Source organism: Rhyacophila brunnea, unplaced genomic scaffold, assembly GCF_057557595.1.
Source record: "Rhyacophila brunnea isolate RB1 unplaced genomic scaffold, BYU_Rbru_1.0 scaffold_12, whole genome shotgun sequence".
Lineage (NCBI taxonomy): Eukaryota > Metazoa > Arthropoda > Insecta > Trichoptera > Rhyacophilidae > Rhyacophila > Rhyacophila brunnea.
In genome coordinates this window covers 453,991-469,181 of record NW_028232774.1, presented here as the reverse complement: position 1 = coordinate 469,181, position 15,191 = coordinate 453,991, and the positions used below count along the sequence as shown (strand labels likewise).

The 15,191-nt window shown below is 31.7% G+C and overlaps 2 non-coding genes across 2 annotated transcripts; both read right to left on the bottom strand.

Moving 5' to 3' along the window:
• Nucleotides 1–4,120: 4,120 nt before the first annotated feature.
• TRNAY-GUA (transfer RNA tyrosine (anticodon GUA)) lies at nucleotides 4,121–4,214 on the bottom strand. Its single transcript has 2 exons — nucleotides 4,178–4,214; nucleotides 4,121–4,156 (listed from the first exon to the last, which is right to left on the bottom strand). It is a non-coding gene; the product is annotated as a tRNA-Tyr (tRNA).
• An 8,104-nt stretch (nucleotides 4,215–12,318) lies between these two features.
• TRNAY-GUA (transfer RNA tyrosine (anticodon GUA)) lies at nucleotides 12,319–12,412 on the bottom strand. The gene is made up of 2 exons: nucleotides 12,376–12,412; nucleotides 12,319–12,354 (listed from the first exon to the last, which is right to left on the bottom strand). It is a non-coding gene; the product is annotated as a tRNA-Tyr (tRNA).
• Nucleotides 12,413–15,191: the final 2,779 nt, after the last annotated feature.

Here is a 15,191-nt window from a genome sequence, read left to right as displayed (position 1 = left end):
ACCACCGGACAAACAAGAAGACGAGCTAAGAAAAACGTGGTAAAAATATATTATAGCCTGTATTATAAATATTAAAGGCACAACAAATTATCCAATAGTGTATGTATAGTGTAGTACGTGTTCAACTTTTCGCATGAAAGTAGAATATTGCTTTTCCCAACACAATAAATTCTTTTAAAATTGTCACACTGTGACAGGTAACAAAGTTAAAATGCTTTGTAACGTAAACAATTCTTTCAAAGTGAATCGTTGATTGTATCAAAATATTTTGACCGCATAATAAAATTCACTGAGTGCTGCATCTTTTGACCACAACATGGAAGCATTTGTTGGCAATTCAATTTTATTCAATGAATGTAAAAAAATATTGTCGTGCTTGAGGTAAAAAAGTACATCGAAGTCTTTTCTATAAACAACTTGATGTTTATAAACACTCGAATAAAAATGCGGTTTATACAAAGATATTGTATAATATAGAAAATAAAATCTTCTGTGATTTTTATATCAAAATCGCCGAAGCAAGTTATAGTTTCATGTAACTGTTAGTTTTCTGTACAGCATTCTTCTAAACCCCTAAAACAGTTTACGGCACTGATACATATGATATATTATGTAGTGGGACAATTTAAAAAATACCCGTTATATAATAATTATTAATTGATTTATTAAAAAAGGGTGATCATATATTAAGTCTTGATTATGTCAAGACTTGACTATTTTCAGTACTGATGCTATATAATGTTTGAGGCTTTCACGGTTGTTTTTTATCGTAGTAGATTTTTGGGTTTCCACCGTGTCTCCTTCTTCCTTCTTTACTCGACGTTTCGGGCTCGTTGCAGAGGCCATTATAAAGAGATGATATGTTTTATGATGAAAATGTAGAGTAGGTATGTGAATGTAAACATTGCTGTAAGAATGTCAAAAGGAATCCGATTAACTAAGAGCAAACGTATTATATTCCAACTGAATATAGGTACACGTTTTTACATTTTCATAATTCAATTCCAATGGTGTCATTAATTTCAATTTCAATTTATTTCAGTTTCAATTTATTTATTTTACATATTGTGGACATTACAAATTATAAGTTTAAGACGTTCACAACATGACATTTAGAAACAAAGAAATATTATTAAAACAGTTTTATGTACATAACACAAAAGATAGATCAGTATTAAGTTATCCTACAGTATAAATGTGTAAATACAAAAAATATTAAGTATATAGGTACAAGGAAGTACACTGGATGAGTTAATCAGACCCTATTTTAAGAATTCAAAAAACAACGTCCACCTAAATTCACCCTCACGTAAGTGGAATATATCAATATCCGAAGCGATTTCATTAAACATGGTTATTGCCCTCCCAATTGTCATTACTAATGGCAGGTTAGTTCTGCACCGTGGGAGAACAAACAACGGATGCCCTCGATTCCTAAGGTAAATTTCAGAGACACACAAGCCAACACCACCAAGAATGGCAGAGTTCACATTTACGCCGCGTATAAGTCTGAAAAAATATGTAGCTAAATAAAGATCCCTTCTAAATTTTAAGCTACAGTATGTAAGCATCCCTAAGAGAAAATCAGTCGGATAGAGCCACGGATAATATCCATACAGCCGAAAGTAAAGGAGTCTTAAAAAATTCTTTTGGACTCTCTCCACCATAAGGCCGTACTTCAACTGATGCGGGGCCCAAACGACAGACCCACTCTCAAGTCTCCTTCTAACTAAGGAGTTATAGAGAATTTTTAGTACCGTAACATCCGAAAAGACCCGGGAAGTACGCAAGACAGAGCCCAACATCTTTAGCGCCTTTTTACAAATGGTATCTATATGACCACTAAACGTCAGTTTACCGTCAAACGTAATTCCAAGATCTCTTTAAGTATATAGATTAACTGAAAACTATCGCGCGATCGATGTGCTGGACTTACCTGTTATATACATAACACACATAATATAATTTTCTTTCCTTTTTATTGTATTCTTTCTATCAGTAGTGTATTTATGTATGAAAATTTAAATTATTAAATTTATTTTAATAAAGTTATTAAATTTAGGGCCATTTTCTCTCAATTTGTTAAAATTCATTTTAACTCTAACTAAAAAAAACACAGATTGTGAAGCAGGTTACAGCCTGATGAATGCTTAATAATATACCAAGATTTGACGACATTTTAAAACTTATTCAAAACATCGGTTCTTTGAAATCCTGATTCACATTATTAAGATATAATCTGGTTGCCAATATAATAATACTTACATATTATGTAAGTACTGTATTTATTATAATTTATTCAAATTTATCATTTCTAAATTGTACCTCTTAATATTTTTTAGGATTACGAAATCGAAAATACTACCCTAATCAGGGCCACGTCTTAAGGCTATACTTCAGTTGAGGCATGGTCTAAAAAGATCGTCGCTAGGCGATGCGCTAATTGTGCAAATGACGCGTGCCGAACGATATATAATTTGTCATAAAAATTCAACATGCGTCCATTTAGTGTTATGTTTATTGTTCTATTTGTAATAATAATAATATATTCATTGACATGTTTTCTTTTTCAAGTAAATGGGTAACGTTTTTTAGTCATCTTTACACGATTTAAGAATATATTCCTCCGACGCCATTACAAAACAAATTGACGTGCTTACACCTCGACTGTCGGTCTCCGATTGGCGACGAGTGAAAAATTTCGTCCTACCTACTGTTGAAAATTATTTGCCGTTTCACTTATGTATGCTCTTAATAAACAAACAAAACCCCCGGTAAAGAGATATTGATATTAATTAATAAAATAATAATTACGCCTGGTCATGAAAAGTATTTACTCTATTCCACGTATAGATAATCAATTTTGCCAGATAATTTAGTATGAAAATTGTCAATCCGAACGCTCGACCCACTTGCGCTATTCTCAGCTTTTTGTCGCGTAATTTCACGACCGATTTTTTACACTCTACTTTTTATCGATTCGGTTAATTTTATTTGCATAATAGAGTAATATATTAACATAATTTATACCATTACCCTCAATCGTTTAAAAATTTGAAATATTTTAATTAAATATTGTGTATTTGGGACTGACACAATATAACAATATTCATTGTCATCATAGTATTGGCACTGGTGGCGTCAGTGGCGAAGAGTAACTTTTTGAAATGGGCATAGCATATAAATTATAGTGCCTATCAGTGGCGAAGGGTGGAGGTAGGCTTTTAAGAACCGACATAAATAATGCACATTAAACATTTTACAGATGTTATTGATTAGTTTTTAAAAATAAATTAAACCCTGCCTAACCAAACCATAATAGTTTTGGTAAGTATATTTTGGGCAATACGACAAAATTGTGCACACTTTTTCATTCATAGTTATTTGTTTTCGTTGTATTAAGAATACGTATTACACATATTGTTGGATAATTTATTCATCATTAAATTCATTTAGCCCTGCCTAAACCAAACTATAATTGATGGAAATATTATTATATCTATAAAATATCCAAAGTTATGTATGATTTAAATGCATAATTTAAGATATTTATTAGATAGCCGAGTATTTTCTGACTATTATCTATTATTGCTTGGTTTTCACAGGGTTTGAATTTTTGATTTGAATTTGAATTTGATTTGAAATTGAATTTTAAAAACTAACCAACACCATCTGTAAATTATAGTCCTATTTCAATGAAAACAAATACGTATGACTGACAAAGTTTAATGTGCACAATTTAAGGCGGATCTTAACAGCCTACCTCCACCCATCGCCACTGTCATCTAGTATGTTATAATTACAAATATAAACATTATTGCAATGATCAACTCAATCATTGGTTTTTTTAACCTAAAGCAATTGTCCACTACTATTGGATGTTTGGGACCTTTACAAATGTCTAAAATTGTCCAGTGTATTCAAAATTTACCCAAAAAATAGAGAAAATGACTGAATAGTATTATTGCAAAAGTGAACGCAATATTTGTCTGTATTTTTGATTTCCCAATGTTATTTATATCGGTCAATATACTGATATCAGCTACAGTTAATTGATAGCAACTCTAAGCAGTAATGTAATAAGATTTCATCCCTTGTTATTGTAAAATATGGCAAAAATTCCGTCGAGCCGGATTTGAACCAGCGACCTATGGATAACAATGTACTATGTTTTACTCTACAGTCCACCGCTCTACCAACTGAGCTATCGACGGTGTACGTTTCTTGAGAAAGTTTTCCAACAGCTTAAATTGTTTAATTTACTTAGGTAGGTGGTCAATTTGCCCACGTCATTTTGATAACAGGTTATCAAGAGGTGTAATGTCTATAATGTTAGCGTATTGATAACATGTTATCTACCCAAATGATACATTATATTGACCGCGCAGAGAAGTTATTTATTTTCATTGGGCATTAATTATTGCTCTATTATAGTCTATTAGTGCAGGATCCCATAGATTTTTCGTATACATAATATGCGGAACGCATTCTGACAATTGGAATAGGTTATAGGGGTCACAAACATATATAAAGTCGATGTTGCTAGGCGATATTAGTGATAGAGGTTCATTCGTCATTTGTCTTGGATACAAATCCTCTACCAAATTATTTAGTTAAACCATGCAAATGTAATTTTAACCGCCGTACATTATCATGTAGTTATAAGAAATCGGCTTTGACATGTATATCATTGTGCAAATGTGTAAGTAGTGTTTATAAAAACTGTGATCATGATACCTAAAGCAGTTTGAACACTTGACTTGTTGTTTCTTTTTTTTAATAAATGTGTACTTAGTGTGGTTAGTGGTTATCGTTATTTCATTTATTCACCTATATGCAACCTACACTGTTTCTGGATTAACCATAATACTAAAACTAATGTCATATGCATATAATATGGTAAAAAAGCAATCTGGGTGATTCTATACAAAAATACTACTAAATAAAATAATTTAAGCCAAGGAGGATCCTAAGAATCGATAATTTTGAACATATTGCACTACCCGCTATTTTTATTTTTTCAATCGGGACGAATCGTTCTACGACCATGCCGATGGCATGGTACAATTATTGCATTTTCAATCAATCTCTGATTCGGTCTTAGTTTTATTGAAGAACTCAGAACAATTTTTGGTGGGTTATAAGAAAAAAAAATTAAAACCTCAATAAAAAAAATGACCACTAATATCGCCTGGCAAAATCGACATTATATATCTTTGTGACCCCTAGAACCAGGGAACTCAGAAATAATGGGAACTGAAATACATAACGGGTAAGGCGAAGCAGGTAACCGACTCGAGTAAGGAAGAATCCGGGTTAAACTTACACACGTGTTAAGAATACGTTTTACGTCGATTACTAAAAACTGCTCTCGGTTTATGCATTTACGCTCATTTAATGTTGGTGTATTACACACACTATTGCACGTGCATAGTGCGTGCTTCATTTTCGTAGGACACTCACACATTCAAAACCCTGCATCAAGATGCGGCGTATTGAATACAGCCTATCGGTATTCTATTTATTATCTGTTCTGTGCTTAGAACCTATTCCAGTTGTTAGAATGCGTTCCGCATATTATGTATACGAAAAGTCTATGGGATCCTGGACTATATAGTAGTGATCGGCAGATTGTCTATCGCATTCGCATAGGACAGGGGTCGATAATATTCTTAGACTTTTTGCGCCATATTCAACTTTTAGTTTTGATAGTTCACGGTACCTATGTATAAATTTAAAAAAAAATGAATTTGAATAGTATGGTCACAAATATTTAAAAGAAGTTAGAGAGTATAAAAAGTAAATCCTATTTAATTATGACGAAATTTAATAAATGAGAGAATGAAAATAAGAAAAAATCGGTTTTTATTACAACGTTTTAATTAGCTCGTATTCTTGATTGTCCGGTACAAACCTTGCAATCGATTTTTAACTAACTTCCCAACTAGCTAGACATTTGAAACTTTTAGAATATATCAGAACACGATGCCAATGCATTTTTTAATACTTTTAGCCATCTTGAAAGATAGAATTAGAATTGAATTCATTTTCAGTTAATTCTGTTTTGTATGGAAAGTTATTTCAGAAAAATCCGTAAAAAGTAAAAGACTTATTGGTTGCTGAGCGGGTGGTCCTAGCAACTAAATTATTAATATATACGTGCGTTACTATGGAACTCAAAATAAAATGTCAAAATGACATTTCAGTATTCTATATTTGTTTGTTTGTTTGTTTTTTATTTACTTCATATTATTAAGTACAAATTTGAGCATATTGAGCATAACAATTCAACAGAAAATTTAAAAACGTTGTATATAAAAAGTTCTTTTTTATCTTGTAATTATTTTATTTTAAATCAAAGTATCAATTAAATGCCCTAATCACTAACCGATGACAAAATCGCTCCAAATTTTAATTATAACTAACGTACTTCCACTTGCTAATAATATAATAAATATTTTTTTTTATTCAACGTATAATTTACAAGATTTGAGAATGTAATATTTTTTATATTAAACATATATAATTTGAAAACACCTCAGATAAATTATACACCTACCAGTGGCGAAGTATAGAGGTAGGGTGTGAAGATCCGACATAAATATTGCACATTAAACTTTATCAGTCATATTTATTTGTTTTCATTTAACTAACAAATAAAATTGCAGATGGTATTGATTAGTTTTTAAAATGCAATTAAACCCTATTGCGACAAAGTGTAGTGTGCTCTATTTATGTCGAATATCAACAGATACCTACCGGAAAAAATCTTTTTTTTTAAACACTTAACGGCCCACGTGCGCCACGTAGGTAAAAATAGAGATTTTATGGTATTTTCAGAGCATAACCCTGGACATTCCTTAAACGTTGTAGATAATCTATTTACATAATTCTGAAGCCTTATTATCCTTTATATTTATTTTAAACATTTGATAACTGCATAAAGTATTTTTATTACATTAAATAGTATTCTTTTAAACCTCTCGCTCTAATGTTTTAGAATATAGTCGTATTTCAGTACATGTGCAGTGGTGTTAAGATTTTTTCGATTTATTATTTTTTAAACGCATTTACAAAACCATTAGTAAAATTAATGTTAACATTATAATAGTGAAATATTTACGATAAAGATACTGATTATAAGCTATATCTTTGACCATTCGATAATTCAATAATGATTGTTTTATAATAATTATTGACCTAGGAATAAGGTAGTATTTTTTTGAAATACTCCATTTCTATTAGCATTTCCCAGTGGTTAAGCTACAACATACGGCCGTAGCCATAAATTGACAAACGATAAATTAAGTAGGGAGTAAGATCATGGTAAGGCGCGTATTTGAACATGTACCCAACCGAAATAAAATCTTTATTTTTTATCTTATTCTTATCCATACCTAGAGCCATAGAGAAAGAAAAAGTATATATACCGGGTATCGGTATCACATCAAAAGAAAATATTGATATTTTTGACGACCCTTTCCATATCCTACTTCCTTGTACAGGGTGGTCCTGCTATACTATAACATAACTATATCGTGCTAGGAACCCGGAAAGAAAAACATACATTAATACTTACTAGAAAAATGATTGCAGTAGAAAAAAGATTTTTTTTTAAATATACGAGTATAAACAAAACAAAAAAAAACCAGTAGGCCACCGCGCATTTTGTAATAATGCGGCAAACGCATTATGCTGTCTCAAAAAAAGAAAAGTGGCATAATGATCGGACACTTTCTTTGCCTGGTAGTCGTGGAAGTTAGCTATTCTCCCACGGTCGACTTCTATGGACAATTAAATTTACCGGGTGTGCAGACAGTAGCTGTCGACGAAATAAATGATAATCAGTTAATTCAGATTGAATAAAATAATTACAAGATAAAAAGAACTTTTTATATACTTACCAAGTTTTTAAATTTAAATGTTGAATCATATAAACTTGACAATTCTATGTATTAATAAAAAAAATTCCCTTTCAATACAGTGAAAAGTCTTTAGAGATTCATCATACCTGATGTTAATTTTTTATAATAATTTAGGACAAATAAGCCAATTGTCAACAAATCATTTTTTTGCTATTTTGCAACAAACAAACAAATATACAATACTGAAATGTCATTTTGTATATATTAATAATTTAATTGCTAGGAACACCCACTTAGCAACCAATAATAGTATTTTACTTTTTACGGATTTCTTCCGAAATAACTTTTCATACAAAACAGCATTAACTGAAAATTAATTCAATTCTACTTAAAAATAGCTAAAAGTATTAAAAGAATGCAGTGGCATCGTATTCTGATATATTATAAAAGTTTAAAATGTCTAGCTCGTTGGAAAATTAGTTAAAAATCGATTGCAAGATTTGTACTGGATAAACAACCACCGGACAAAAAAGAATGCGAGCTAAGAAAAACGTGGTAAAAATGCATATCAAAATTTATGTCGACGCCAAAGATGTTTAATATAAATCGTTTATCTTAAATTACGTCTTTGTATTAATTGTACCCACCACTTGGCATTGTAGGTCGGTAACTGCTAGGTAATGTATGATATAAGAAAAATTAGAATCGCTACCGCGTGTTATCAAAGATGCAGATGTAGCCCCGATATTAAGATTGTCTTATTTAGAAGGTTGCGTTGAGTGTGCGTGATATGGTAAGTTTGGGTAGTGAGGAATAATATACAGTGTTGGTATTTTCTTGGTTTTATATTGTAGATATAACATTTGGATAAACACGGCACTAATACAGGACTATCACACTAGTTTTTATGTTGAGTTTGAAGGTTTACATTACAATTTGAATTTAGATTGAACGTTACGCGGAGGTGCGCGCGTAAATGGATTACACTGTTGAAAGGTCAAAATGCAACTAATTTATTGACTGCCATTTTCTGTTCGTATTATTATCTTGCTATATAAATGAGCATAGACGGTGCATCAGTTGTAGGGTTGAATAAACCTCTGCATCGCTTACAACTTTTAAAGATATACATAACGAAACAAAAATTATACCACTGAATAGTGTATACTTCCCTGGCGGTATATATTATCTTTCTTTTATACGTAGTTAAAACTCTTTCATTGAACCTCGTCTAAGAGATAAACTACATAATTAATTCGTGAGATTGCTGCCAAAAGTGGGCAAGTCGATAATTTAGGTAATTAGAGTTAACAACGGATTATGTGTCTATATTATTATAAATATATATGTTGGAAAAAATCAAGGTCATTCGATATACAGTACATGCACATAAAGCACAAAGAAATTAGCAGTATTGTAGAGGGCATGTCAAACTTTCAAATTGCAATATTAATGCTATCGACCGAAGGTACTTGATGGAATTTGAATTTAGGTAGGTGATAAAGTTTTTACCTACTTTATTGTATTAATTTGTTAAATAAGTTAGAATTAATAATTTGATTCGTTGTGTATTTACCTTTTGGTGAGTGCACATAGTGCCTGAAGATGCCGAAAAGCGAAACGTGGGTCACAAAAAACGACTCAAATGGAACAGTACAAAACTTAAATCCATTAGAATTTAAAATTGCAATTACTCAATAACAATATGATTTCGAGACTTACCAACTTTTGGCAGTAACCCACGATATAATAAGAAGACTTTAATAATTGAATGAATGTAGAAAAGAAGTGATATTGCCACATACAAATTTGTAGAGTTACATAGGTAGAAGGTCCATTTTTTTCTAAATTTCATTTAATATTAACAAATAACCACACATTATTATTACAATACATGGTAAACGATGTTATCCTTTTATCTTTTTAATTTCATTATAAACAAACAAAGTATGATAATGCACTTACTATTTTAACCACCGTGTACTTTTCGCATGAAGTAAGACCAATTATCCTGATTAGTCGCAACATATTAAAAGAATGACTTCAAAAGGGTATATTGCAACATAATGTCATATCACTCATATCAATTCCGTTGCATCATTTTCACTCTATGCTACTTTCGCATGGGAAAATGTAATGGTGACTCCACACGATTTATCCGCTGTAAAAAGACGTGATTCGTCAAAAGTTCACGACTTTGCATTAGTCATAATACTCACAACATACACGATTTAAAAGCTTTCGTATATTGATTTATTCCTACACATTGTAATTTCATTATTGTGTGTATTTATTTATAGAGGACGTTTTTTAAGTTTTTACATATGTGACATTCGACACAGAAATTGTTATGTATAATTCAAATAAATTTAAAAATGTCGTATATCGCACATCGTGTGGCCTAATTTTGACTGTGGTTTAATGTGATTATCATTATTTTTTTACAGTAGATGTGATACTTATTGTGTGCATAGTGTATGGTAACCTTCCCTTCTCTAGTTACGTTACATCCAACAGCAAGAGAGCCATCATGCAAGATTTCAATTATATTATAGGTGGGTGCTTTTAATATCAATTTTTAAAGTGGCCGGTCGGTCACCAACAGTTTTTTTTTTATTCTGAATGCTTTTATAACGTATATACTGCAATGTACTGTTGCAAATTGTTTAATAACGTTGGCAAAAGAAAACTACTCTACTTGATGCTATTTAAAAAAAGGGTACCTATGCTAGATGAGATATGCCTTGTTGGAAATTCTTTGTTTACTCGCATAGAGTATTACTGATTTCAACGCCTGTAACAGCCTTAAAAACCCAAGAAAAATAGTTATATAATAGCATAATACCTACCTAGTTTACATGTGAATGGATTTACTGCTGATAGCACGTATTATCGCGGAAGAAATTTGTAAGTGTAAACACGTCCCATCGTGCAAGTTACAAGATTGCATGCATGGATCAAAAAAGTACAGTGGGTTCTGAATTTTCACGCGATAGTTGAAACTTGCATAACGTATGCGCATGCACAGTAGAACGCTAGCGGCGGACCTGAACGAAAAAATACAAACTACACCACGCAGCGCATTTTGACGTTCACCAATTTTCACAACCTATAAAAATAGCACCACACAATGACAATAACGCGTCTCGCATACGCTTGAAGAATGACACTATTGGTGGTAGACGTGCATGTACGTGAACAGGCGCTATAAAACGATGGTATTGTACTAATTGATACATCGATATTGGTTTCTCTAAACTATGATAAATAATAATTAACTGTATTCGTTGTTAGGATGTATTTGTGAGTGCGCATAGTGCCTGAAGATGCCGAAAGACGAAACCCGGGTCACAAAAAAAGGACTCAGATGGAATAGTAAAAAACATCAAATATGCTTTGGTATAAATTACCATCAAAATAAATATGTCTGGTCGGACCCGACCGTAAATGAAGTAGGTATCTATCCCTCGAATTGAAATCATATCGTGTTTCCAGCCATTATCCGTAAAGTATCATAACCATAGTGTCACACTTTATCAGTAGCGAAGGGTGGAGGTAAGCTGATCCGCCATAAATAGTGTATATTAAACTTTATTAGGCATATAATATATGTATTTGTTTTTATTGAACTAAGACTATAATTTACAGATGATGTTGGTTAGTTTTTAAAAATCAATTAAGCCCTGCCTAACCAAACCATAATAGTTTTGGTATGCTTTGGGCGATATTTCATATTTTTTTATTTTCGTTGGTTTTAGAATACATATTATTATTACACATATTGTTGGTTCATTTTTTTAAATTCATGAAGCCCTGCCAAAACCAAACTATAATAGATAAACAATATTATTCTATCTATAAAATATTCAAAGTTATGTATAAGATAATTTGCATAATTTTAGATATTTTACAGTAAGATGAGTATTTTTTGACTATTATTATTAATTGTTTTGGCTTGGTGTCGCAGGGTTTAATTGAATTTTAAAAACTAACCAACACCATCTGTAAATAAATTATAGTCTTATTTCAATGAAAACAAATACGTATGACTGACAAAGTTTAACGTGCACAATTTAAGGCGGATCTTAACATCCTACCTCCACCCTTCGCCACTGTCATCTAGTATGTTATAATTACAAATAAAAACATTATTGCAAGGATCAACTCAATCATTGGTTTTTTAACCTAAAGCAATTATCTACTACTATTGGATGTTTGGCAGCCTTTCAAATGTCTAAAATTGTCCAGTGTATTCAAAATTTACCCAAAAAATAGAGAAAATGACTGAATAGTATTATTGCAAAATTGAACGCAATATTTGTTTGTATTTTTGATTTCCCAATGTTATTTATATCGGTCAATATACTGAAATCGGCGACAGTTAATTGATAGCAACTCTAAGCAGTAATGTAATAAGATTTCATCCCTTGTTATTGTAAAATATGACAAAACTTCCGTCGAGCCGGATTTGAACCAGCGACCTATGGATAACAATGTACTATGTTTTACTCTACAGTCCACCGCTCTACCAACTGAGCTATCGACGGTGTACGTTTCTTGAGAAAGTTTTCCAACAGCTTAAATTGTTTAATTTACTTAGGTAGGTGGTCAATTTGCACTATAATATCGTCACTGTTCTGGCAGAAGACACTATTTCGAAAAAATGACATATTGAGTTAGTTATACCAAAATGTTCCTTATTTCAAACTTTACCGTCTGGAAACATTCTTAATAAATAAACAGTCTTTATTTTAAAGTCATCCTTTTTACGATTAATTAATAAACTCACATGATAGACCATTTCAAACATTTTAACAACTTCAAAGTCAAATTACTCAAAACTAGTATTCTCCAGTTAGTGTGTTCTGCCAGAACATAGATGATATTATAATACTACATAATAAGCACAAAATTTGCGATGTTTAAATACTCTCAAATTTATTATGCCACCCTATCCACGAAGTGAAATCAAATCAGATTGCTTACGTTGGAGGTAGGGATTGCAATCAATACCGAAATACCGGTTTTAAAAATCCAAATTACCGGAATTTTCGGTATTAAAAAAGCACACTCGTTTACGTCTTTGAAAATGAATTATAAGTTATGTGCTGCTAAAATGCAAATATATTGAGTGAATCCAACAGAGGTAAAAAAAAAAATTATACAAATTTAATCAAGTATATTTATATAAGTAATTGTTGGGATAAATTATTATCATAATATTATTTCGAAATAAAAAACATCCGTGACAAAAATATTCAATTATTCTATATTATTGATGATTGTACAAGCGTTGAATTTAAGAAGCTCTTCCTGCAGCCGGACTTATTTGCACTTGATGAACTTTTGATGGCTTTAGTTAAAATTATCAATATATTCAAATTATTTGTAAAAAATTACTAGTTCTACAATTATGATCAATACATATTTTTAAATGTCAACATAATAAATGTAGGTATGTAGATTTTTGCTATAAAATAATATTTTAAAAAGATTTTAATAGCTATATTTATTGATAAGCACCTAGTTCTGTTTTTTTAATGTTTAAGAAATACCGGTATTCAATAATAAATACCGAAAAACCGGTATTGACATTTTCATTCGGTATTGCAATCCCTAGTTGGAGGTGTGCAAAAGGCATGTTCGTAATAATATAACAATGATTTTTACGGTATCACGTTGCAAAACGATCGTGATCCCGTTAATTGGTCATTCCGTCTTGTCACGCACTCTGTCATTGATTGACAACTAGAATGACTGCTCTGGCTAAAACTTTGACATAACAGTTGGAAACTCAACTTACTTTATTAATAAAAAAAAATATTTTTAAAACATCAACTTCAGTAATTATTATGCTAACAAATATTATATTATCAGTACTGCATAACAGGAAACTTCACGATTGTCTCAGAAGACCGCAGAGTCATGAATGGCTTTGTTGAAAATATGACTTAATACTATTTGGTAGTAAATTATATGAATATTATCATAAATATTAATAATTATTTCCTTTCGATAATTCGTCAAATAAATATTTTCCGACTGCCTTTCTACAAGGCATGCTTACTTTTCACTCTCTTGAATCTCGTCAGTCTCTTCTGCTCTTGAAACACTTTTGCTTGTTAGCGCGAGGGATGGTTTCCAATCCTGGTTTCCTAATAAATTTGAATTTACATGCGCCTGTCAATTACCTACGTGGTCGCAGCCATGATTTATTCTGGATCGGAACCGTTTCCTCGTGTCAAGCCTATCAGGCAGTCAGGCACCATTATCGAGGGGTGCAAGATTAGTAAATGCGCTCCCTAAAGACATAGACATTTTCAATGATGTACTTTGCATTTTGTTTTTAAAATTTTATTTTTCTGTGTAAAACCTGTTTTTTGTTTTGAAATTTTTATTTTTCTGTATTAAATTGTACTTATGTATATAATGTTTGAGGCTTTCACGGTTGTTTTTTATCGTAATATATTCTTGGGTTTTCGAAGGAGACACGGTGAAAACCCAAGAATATATGTACTTAAGTATGTTTTGATTTTTTTCTGTTATTATTATTATTATATTCTATATTCTCTTCTTCTCTCTTGTGAGGATAATATTTGTTATTATGTAAATCTCATGTTGTGTACGTCTTGAATTTAGATTTGTTATGTCCACAATGTTTTGTATTCTTAAAAAAATAAATAAATAATAGACAAGCGTGCACACAGAAAAATAGATGGGTGGGCGTCCATTTCGAAAAAATATCGATACTAAATTTATTATCGATTTTTAAGGCGGCGCGAGGGAGCAGGGTTAATAAATCTAGGAGGTGCCACTGACTTCCACATAACTTCTCGTCATCTCAATTGCCTACTCTCACACTTTTTCAAGTATAACCACCATACCCAGACACTTCATTTTTAAATCTAGCAATGACCACCTGTCCTGTACCTATAACTATGAGTACTCACCCACGAGTTATGCGAGCTGTCGCATTCACAAGTGGTTATCAAATTCGCGTGGTTTAACGGCCATAATTATTAGGTTTGTTAGTGTCCATTTGTGTCATCTAAGCTGTCTTGTCTTTTAAACAGACCGAATCGGAATATTAAAGCAAACATCGGAGGCCCCAGATAGTTGCATCTATTTATAAGTGCCACGAGCCTTCCAGTGGCCACAGGTATTACGTATCGTAGAATGCCGATAGGAGTAGAGCCGATCCATTCAGAAGGCTGTTCGACAGTTAAATCACCCGGGTCATGATCCTCAGTCATGAGGTCTTGATGAAGAATAAGAAGAAATAATATTCAATTTACCTAAATGATTTGTATTTTTCCCGTTTTTGGG